A 9,620-nucleotide genomic window follows, 5' to 3' on the forward strand; every position below is an offset into this window, starting at 1 on the left:
AAGAATATTATTGGCCCATCATGAAAAAAGATACAGCTGAACTTGTCCAAAGATGTGAACCATGCCAAAAATATGCTAATATACAACATCAATCGACCAATCAGCTGACATCAATTATTGTACTATGGCTCTTCGCACAATGGAGAATCGACATACTCAATTCTTTTCCTCCGACATCTGGTCAGAGAAAATTCATAGTAGTTGCCATTGATTACTTCACCAAATAGGTGAAAGCTGAACTTTTGGCACAAATCACAGAAAATAAGATGGAAGACTTCATTCAGAAGTCAATCATATGCAGATTCGATCTACCACACACCATGATCACTGACAATGGTCGATAATTCGACAATCATAACTTTAAAAAATTTTATACAAAATTTTATATTACGCACAAATTCACATCAGTCGACCATCCACAGTCCAATGGTGAGGTGAAAATAATAAATCGAACAATCCTATATGGTCTCAAGATCAAACTAAATGAAGCTAAAGGCTTCTAAGTGGAAGAACTGTATCCAGTCTTATAGGCATATTGGACAACTGCTCGTATACCGACGAGAGAATCGCTATTCAACTTGGCCTATGAAATAGAATCGATGATTCTACTTGAGATCGGATTACCATCAGTAAGAGTAGAACAGTATAATGAGCCGAGCAATTCAGAATGTCGAAGAGCCGATCTAAATTTACTTTCGAAAGTCTGACAGTAAGCTCAAGTTCGGATGACAGTATATCGATAAAAGTAGCCCGATATTATAATGCAAAAGTCAAGCTGAAGGTCTTCTGTCCAGGAGATCTGATCCTAAAATGAGATAGAGAAAAGATTGGGTGCGCGTGGGCACCCATCCCATCCACATTAAAGCTAGATTTTTTTTTTCTCTCGTGAGATTATCCAAATAGTTGTATCTCTCTTTTCATTAGCTAAAGAGATTGCATCAAGATATGCACCAATCGGACCAATGGGGATCTGATCGAATTTAAGCCCAAATCCAGTTGATCTGAGCCTAGTCCCTCATTCTCTCTCTCTTTATATATGTATATATATGTATGTATGAGAGATGGACTAGGCCTCTTTTGAATAGATCTGGAGCTAAATCCGATTGAATTCTAGACCATCCAAATTCTACAAGAATCACAAAATATCTATTTTTTAATTTAACATTAATGCTAATCTTTTAAAAAAAATTAATGACACCAAATGGGAGGCCACATTTGTTTTAGTCCCTCCCTCTCTCCATAGTGCAGATCTTATACTGAAGCCCCTCTTACTCCATTGAACCCCCACCTCTCTCTCTCTCTCTCGTAACTGAGGATGATTCATCAGGATGAAGAAAACTCAAAAAAGCGATATTGATAGTCAGACATCTAAAAGAAAATAGAAGAAGAGGAAAGCTATAATCAACCTCCAATAGTTCGGCACCAAGAGGGTTGAAACAAAGGAGAAATATTTTAAAATTTGAACAAGAGATAAAGAGGAAGTCAAAGGCCGGCCTTAAGGATCTGTTCGCATAGACCTAGCCACCTTGAGGGAGGATCAGTCATCTGACCTTTGGATCCATGAGCTCAAGGTAGAACTTCGCAAAAACATGAAGATGGATAATTTCTAAGTCCTCGTGAATGCGGATAGATGCTACACTTTTGGGACCAACAACGGCTTCGATCCTGACCTCTGGACCATTAAAGGAAGATCACAAGCCCGAGGTGGGGTTCGATAACCTTAAGACAAATATAACTAACATAAATCTAAAATCAACTTGATAGGCATGTCCAATATCATCAAATCTAAAAGAACCTATCATGTCCATTGTAACTACAAGGTCATGCTCATATTTAATGTTGGAAAAATTAGCTTTTAATAAAGAACTTGCACAAAGATGAATATATATCAAGGCTTTTACACATAGACAAACATGTCATTTGGAGTTTTAAATCAAAAAATTTAATTCAAGAATATATTTCATATGGAGTCCTTGGATTAGTGGCAAGTGAAAATGCACAATTGGTAACACATATAACAAGGACAAACCTCTTGTACATATATATATAAGCATATCACTCATAGTATGAACAAGTAAGCAATAATTCATAAAAAAATATTTTAATATTACATGGCATTAAACTAATTATGGTAAGTCTTGGTCTAAACAAGCACCAAGTAATCAAAAAAATATTTTATCATTACATGAAAAATTTCTTCTTAAATAATTTTTTAACATCAAATAAATAATTTATTATCATTCAAACATATCCATTTAAAACACATAAATTAGAAAATTATTATCAGACAACTAAACCATAATGGATTAAGAGTGGAAGAAGGATATCTTCTAGTGAGTATGACAAGGGCTACTTCTGGTGAGTATGATGAGGGCTACTTCTGGTAAGAGAGATGGCTCCTGATGATGGTGAAGAAGGAGGGTTTTGGGTGTTTCCTTTGGATGAGAGAGAGAATGAGGGACATCCTATGGAGAGGGCTAAATAGAAAGGATTTGAGGGTTTCTTTTCACCAGGATAAAGGATGCATTCTAACGAATAGTTGAGAGGGAGGGTTTAGGATTTGGAAATTCTTTTTAGCCGAGAGAGAGAGAGAAAGAGAGGTATGGGGTTCTCTAAGAGAGATGATGGATTCTGTTAAGTGGCTAAGAGGGAGGGTTGGGGGTTCCTTTTGAGTGAGTGAGTGAGAGAGAGATAAAGAGATGTGGGATTCCTTCTATCAGTAGAGAGAGAGAGCAGTAGGGTTGCTATTGGTGAGAGAGAGAGGTATGAGGGTTCAATAGAGAGAGAGGGTTCAATACGAAGTTCATGGAGACAGAGGCTTCAGTAGAAAGCTCTATATTGTAGAGAGAGAGGTGAGGCTGGTGGTTTAAAAAGAAGTGATTGAAAGACAGGCGTATGTGACCTCTCGTCCGATCTCATTAAATATTTTTTTTATTTTTCTTTCTTCTAAATAGCTAACATTAATGTTAAGTTAGAAAGTGGATATTTTAGGATTCATTCATAACAAACAGTCAAAGATTCAACTAAAATTTGACCTAGATCCATTCGAAAGGAGCATGATTCATCTCTCTCTCTCTCTCTCTATACACACACACACACACACATATATATGTATGTATATGTATGGATTCTGGGATTTACGTATATCGAATTGTCTAGGATTTAACTGAGTTTGGCTCTAGATCCATTTGAAAGGAGCCTGATCTATCTCTCTCGCTCTCTCTCTATATATATATTTATGCATGTACATGTGTATGTATGCATTCTAAGATTCATACATATCGGACGATCCAGGATTCGATTGAATTTGGCCCTAGATCCATTTGAAAAGAGTTCAATCCATCTCTCTTGCTCTCTCTCTTTATATATATCTATATATATACATATATTTTTGTATGTTTATGTGTATGCATACATTCTAGGATTTGTGCATATCGGATGATCCAGGATTCGACTAAATTTGGCCCTAGATCCATTCTAAAGGAGCACAATCCATCTGTGTGTGTGTGTATTCTCACTTCTCTAGTTAGCCCTCTTTCTTCATCTGAATAACCAGACAATGCATTTATCCTGTTCGTGTAAATTCTTTTCAAGATTGCAAGATCCACCATGCCAAAAATATAATCTGAAGCCAGGATATTATTGAATCTTAAGAAGCACTCAAGGTGGGGAAAGTGCTCTTCCTCCTCTTGGAAAAAGAAAAAGAAAAGAAAAAAAATGGAAAAGAAAAGAATAAAGAACTGGAAAATTGCTTGATGGATTATTAATCTCCTAGACAAGCCATTTTTCTCCATTTATTCCTTGATAAATATAACCCATTTATGCAATACCCACTTTTAACACCTACAATACTTGAAGCCTAATTCAAATGTAAACCAGTATATAACTAATGTTTAACAAATCTAGAATAATTGTTGCTTTGGATTTCTTTTGATGCATGTGCTACAATGCTAGACATGATTAAACTTTAACCAAGCACACTAGTTTGTCGTTAATAATTCAGAATAGCCATATGGAATTGGGACCCACCCTACCCCCTTTATAACAAGGTAGAGTATATTGTTTCTCATTTTCAGATAGATAACAAGAAAGATTACTCCAAATACGCATTGAATGGTTAAAAAAGTCAAAAAAACAAAAAAAATTAAATAAGAAATAAAAGCATAACATGAGAACAATGATGCTCTGAACTCATCATGACCAAACTGTTGCCTAGCCAAACAACCCAAGAGAGAGGGGGGTTGAATTGAATTTTTAAAACATAAAATAGATATGTGCTAAATTATCTAATTTAACTTTAATATAATTATACAGTGAATGCAATGTATGAATGAAAGAATAAAGAAAGAAAACACACACACAAAGACAAAAGAATTTTTATAGTGGTTCGATGCACACCCAACACCTACGTCTACTCCCCCAGTAATATTCTTAGAAATTTTACTGTAATCCCTCAAGATTATAACTGGATAGTTTTAATCAGACTCACTATCTACTAACCTAGTTGGTTTTTCCTTTGGTTTACTAGCCATAACTTTTACACGCCTTAACCAAGACCACACAATCTAATTATAGGGGTGGATTAAATCTTTTTCTTAGTTTCAGCCCCAGTTGAAATTAATTATAGCAGATAAAAAAGAACAAAAATTCTACAAGAAGTATAGCTCCTTGGTTGAGCAGATTTTATTGTCGATGAAGCTCAATTATTGTCGTCTTGAATGCTTGGAGTTAATACTCTTCAATGGCTCTTCAATACTCTTAAAGAATCAAAACATATTTGGATGAAAGTAGGTCAGCTCTTTTGATTGCTTGAAATTCAAAAAATCCTGTTCTTTCAATGGAACAATTTCTTTTTAAATGCTCCTCTTACTTCTTTTTATATCTTGAGTATTCTCACAAAGTTTGAAGTGATTGGAGCTCAAAACTAGTCATTTCTGACTATTGGAGGTGAAAAATAGTCGTTGAAAACTTTGACAGGCAGCAAAAAATTGCATCTGAAAATTAGTCATTGAGACTGTCAGACACCTTCGAGTCAGTTTGGATTGACTTCAAGTCAGCTTGATCAGTAATTTTTAAGAATCAGACCTTCTGTTCGACTGAGAGAGCTGGCTCGAATTAATCTTCAAGCTAGCTGGATAGCATCCACCACAAATCAACTTTCTATTTTTCTGATAGAGCTGGCTTGGATTGTCTTTTGGCTAGCTTGGCTCTCAGAATCCAAAAAAATAATCTTTTTGTCACCCTAACAGAGCTGGCTCGGATCCACCTCGAACTGGCTCGACTATATACCAAGCCTAATTATTAAATCCGAATCATGCCAGAGTCGGCTCGGTTGCTAACAGAGTCGGCTCGACTTGTTCAAATTGATTTTTCTTGAGCCAAAACTCTCCAAACTTAGTTTCTTTCTCATTTTGATCAAAGAGCTTACTTTCTTTCAATCTTTATAATACTTAAAAAAAAATATTAGTAATTATGTCCTCCAATGTTTGGTCATCATCAAAATCACTTAGGGGGTCAACAATCTTCTTCTTTTTGATGATGATAAAATATTGAGCACTCAATAAAGAATAATTACTATGATCAAGATATACAATATGTACAATTTAATTACAAGACAGCCAAATGCTTTAAGTTTTTAAAATTTTTAGATTTTTAATAATGCTCCCCCTTACATTGTGCGAAATTATTTTCTAGTTCAACTTTAAGTTCCAATTGTGCTCTCCCTTAGATTATGCTGAAACCAAAAAAAAAAAAAATCATTTTTGCATTAGCTTAAATTTTCATTTTTACATAGTCTTAAGTTCCAATGCATTATCTATTTCTTTGCTAACTCTCCCCCTTTTTGTCATCATCAAAATCACATGAGGAGACAAAGAGTGAGGTCATTGGTAGAATTACTTTTTCAATTTAATTTCTAGGCTAGACTTGTTTATTTAATTTATTATAATTCTGATTAAAAATTTTTTACAAGGTGTCTAGCTAGTTTAGGGTATTTAACTTGAAAGTAGACAGTCATAAGAAATATTTACATGGAACATTCAATATAAGACATAAGCAGACAAAGAAGAATAAGAAAGAAAAATATGCATTAATCATTAGCTTTAGTACAAATTTGTATTGCTTACAAAATGAGGCTATTCAAACAATACAATATCTATTACAAAAAAAAGATAACCAAAAGATGAAGCTAGATATAGGATAATCTATGGTAAAGGTTCTAGTCTTCATCTATCAGTTCTTCAATAATAAGATCAAGGGGATAGGATGATGAAGAGGATGGGGCTGATGTTTTGCTCCAGGTGCGAGCAAAAGGGCTTGGACAAAGGGAAGAAAAGTCAGTGCCAGGTCTAATAGTGGCATTAAAAGGAGGTTTAGGAGTGGAAGGGTGGGCCTGGCTAGTGAAGGATCTGGGCTGGGTGGAGGATGGTGAAATCTGAGATCAAATTTGATCCAAATGCTCTTGAACTTGATGAAGTGTAGTGACAAAAATCTTTATACTGGCCTGCTAAGAAATCATGATCTCCTCAGCTCGTCGAAGAATTCTAGTAGCCTCTCCCTTTGACTGATCAACCATCTCAGCTATCCCAAGCTGCCTCTTCTTAAAAATATCCAAATTTTGGGATAAATTGCTGATCTACTGGCTCAATGAATTAAAAAGTTCCTCAATAGATATCCTCTGCTCATCAAGACTCTGTGATATATATTGTTGAAGAGTTGAAGAGGTCAATCCTCTGATTTGCAATGGGTCTGTGGTTCACAACTCGCTCCAAGCTTTCAAGCCTCAGTGTGATTCTAAACAAATTTTCATAGAGCTACTGTATCTGAGATTGAGTGTGCTCCTGAGATACCTCATGACTCTATAAAATCTAAGTCTTGAAATCCTCAAACATCCTCTCCATCCTATTCAAAATCTGATCAAGAAATTCCTTTATAGAAAATGTGTGGTTCATGCGAGGTGTGCGAGGAGAAGTTAGATGATGCTCATTAGCCACTGACGTAGGGGTTGGAGCAGGAGAAGGGGACTGTGGAGCAGCAACTGGAGCAGGTGAGGAAGGGCCAGCAGTGGATGCAGGGTACGGTGCTCGAGCAAAATCAGAAGGGGAAGACCACTCAGAAGACTTTGAATCCTCAGGTTGTTCTCCTTCTGCTTCTGGCTGAACTCCTTCAACTTGTCTGACCCACTCATTTCCCACTTTTTCAAATTTCATGCAATGGAGAGTTTGGACAGTATAGTAGTCAGCATGCCTGAGTGATTGACAGTCCTCGCCATCCAAATCTATGCCAACCTCTTTGAAAATCAAGGGAACACCATTTCATATGGCAGATAGGCCTTAGTTTTTGATTTTTCTGTCGTTGTCTTAATCTGTTCAATCATGAAGAATGACAGGTTGATTGTAGTACCTTCAACCATATGAGACATAAAGCCCAAATCCCTAGAGAAAACCCAATCAAATCTTCCAATTCTTGGAAAAAAGATTCTGCCGACCTTGTTGTGGAGTAGCTTCAGTTCAATGAGCAGAAGGTTGGCATTATTGATGTCAAATTTCTTTGAAAATTTTTTGCCCATAAGCTTCTCCATTGTCTCAAAGTCATGTGGCATTTCAATATTTTGGAGACTAGAATAGGGCATTTTCAGAAGGTGCCCCAAACTACGTTGATCCAAAAACAATCTCTATGCCTTTTACTTCTGATTCAATCGACTCGGTTCCCAACTTCAGATTGTCAAAAAATTTATGAACAAGGTGGGGATAAGTTGGTACCTCAAGTGAACATATCATTTTCCACCCTTACTGTCAGATCCACGATCTGATCCTAAACCCTTACTGGTCCAAAAATCTGAAATCAACTTTCTTGCCAGTTGTAATAGCTCGAGATGCCATAGAAATTCGAGCCGAAGCAAAGGTTGATGAGGATGGGGTCAATCGAGCAGAACCTCTATGTGGCCTCTTCGACGAACAAGTTTTAGTTGATCCAGCTGCCAGTCATTTCTTTACCTCGGCCGCACGAGATTTTAGAGCCATATCTCAAAAATCCTAGTAGATGAGGGTTGGATGAAGAGGGAAGATGGGATTTTTGAAGAGAATGGACTCAAAGCCACAAAATGGAGGAATAGGGCAAGCTCGGATGAACAAGAAATAGGATTTTTTGAAAAAGTTGAAAGTTTTAAAAGAAGGATCCCGATACTGTTGGATGTATGTCCTAAAAGTCAATCTTAGTTGAGATATTTTATATTTCTAGGACATAATTTTATACTTATTGGGCAGTTATATTATCATTCATATTTATGTATCTATGAATCATCCAAGGGATTAACAAGATGATGACACATATTCTCAAAGAGTTGAAAATTTGAGGCATGTGTCATTGATGCTTAATTCCTAAATTGCTCCTGATCATAGGATCATCATGAGAATGGTGATTGATTCAGATAGATCAGTGCATGGATCGCTTCCTTCAGATAGATAGATCTCGAGTCTGCAGTGTAGAGATACTGGAGTGAGAGTGCAGGTGGTTGTTAGAGAATAACTAGCACTGAGTATGACCAACATGAGAAGTCACATGGATGTCTGTTGATTCGTTAGTGACTTTCTCGATGCTGCATTCGTATAACTGATCCTTTGATCTGAGATGACACTACTGCTCCCAGTGAGGCTGTTGGAGTTTAACTGACATATCAACATGGATCTCAATGAGCCCTTGTAGTGGATGTTGGCGACAGTTGGTCCACTGTAGGAGTGGGGTGTGTATCAAGATGAGATCTATCGACCCTAGCAGAAGGGAGTAGTCTTATAAAATTTAAGAGGCTAAATCTTTAAGTCTATGACCATAGCAATGTGACTGATGAAAAGAGTTTTCATAGAATCACATATGGACTTAAGCTATTGAATTTATCATATGACCGACGTTGAGGTTTGACGATTTATCCATGATCTGTCATCTAGTTGGGACTCACGATAGAGGGACTGTATTATATACTAACTGTACCTAGAAGTTCATATTTTATTCTGCTAGATTGCCACTACATGCTGCTAGGTGTCACTGATGGATTGTGAGACTCATAAGGATCATCTTGATGATCAATGATCCTTGATGGGCTGAGTTGAAATTATTTCAATCTATTGAAAAAAATTTCAATGATATTGTGATAGAGATCATAATATATCTCACTATCAGATAGAATAAAACCTATGGAGTCACACACAAAAGAGACTTTTGACTGATCAGATAGTTGAATTACGATTATGAATCGTAACAAGATTTGATTATCAATTTGATTGATAATTGATCCAAAGCAAATATTGTATTATGTAACTTACTAAAGAATTAGTAAGTTATAGGAGGATTAATTAGCAATAGGATTGCTAATTGGCTCAATTTGATTGAGCAATAGGGCTTGTATCAAGTCCAATTTGATTGGATTTAATTTGACTCATTTTGGAGTTGATTTGATCAACTCTATAGGGTCGTAGGATAACCCCAAAAGAATTGGATGATTAGTCCCAATTGAATTAGGATTTGAGTTTGATCCAATTCTTAATTAGACTAGAATGTATGTATTCTTAATTGGATTAAGAATCTTCATTTCATGATGCATCAAATCCTAATTGGATTAGGATTAA

This window comes from Elaeis guineensis, chromosome 7 (assembly GCF_000442705.2).
Source record: "Elaeis guineensis isolate ETL-2024a chromosome 7, EG11, whole genome shotgun sequence".
NCBI classification, from domain to species: domain Eukaryota; kingdom Viridiplantae; phylum Streptophyta; class Magnoliopsida; order Arecales; family Arecaceae; genus Elaeis; species Elaeis guineensis.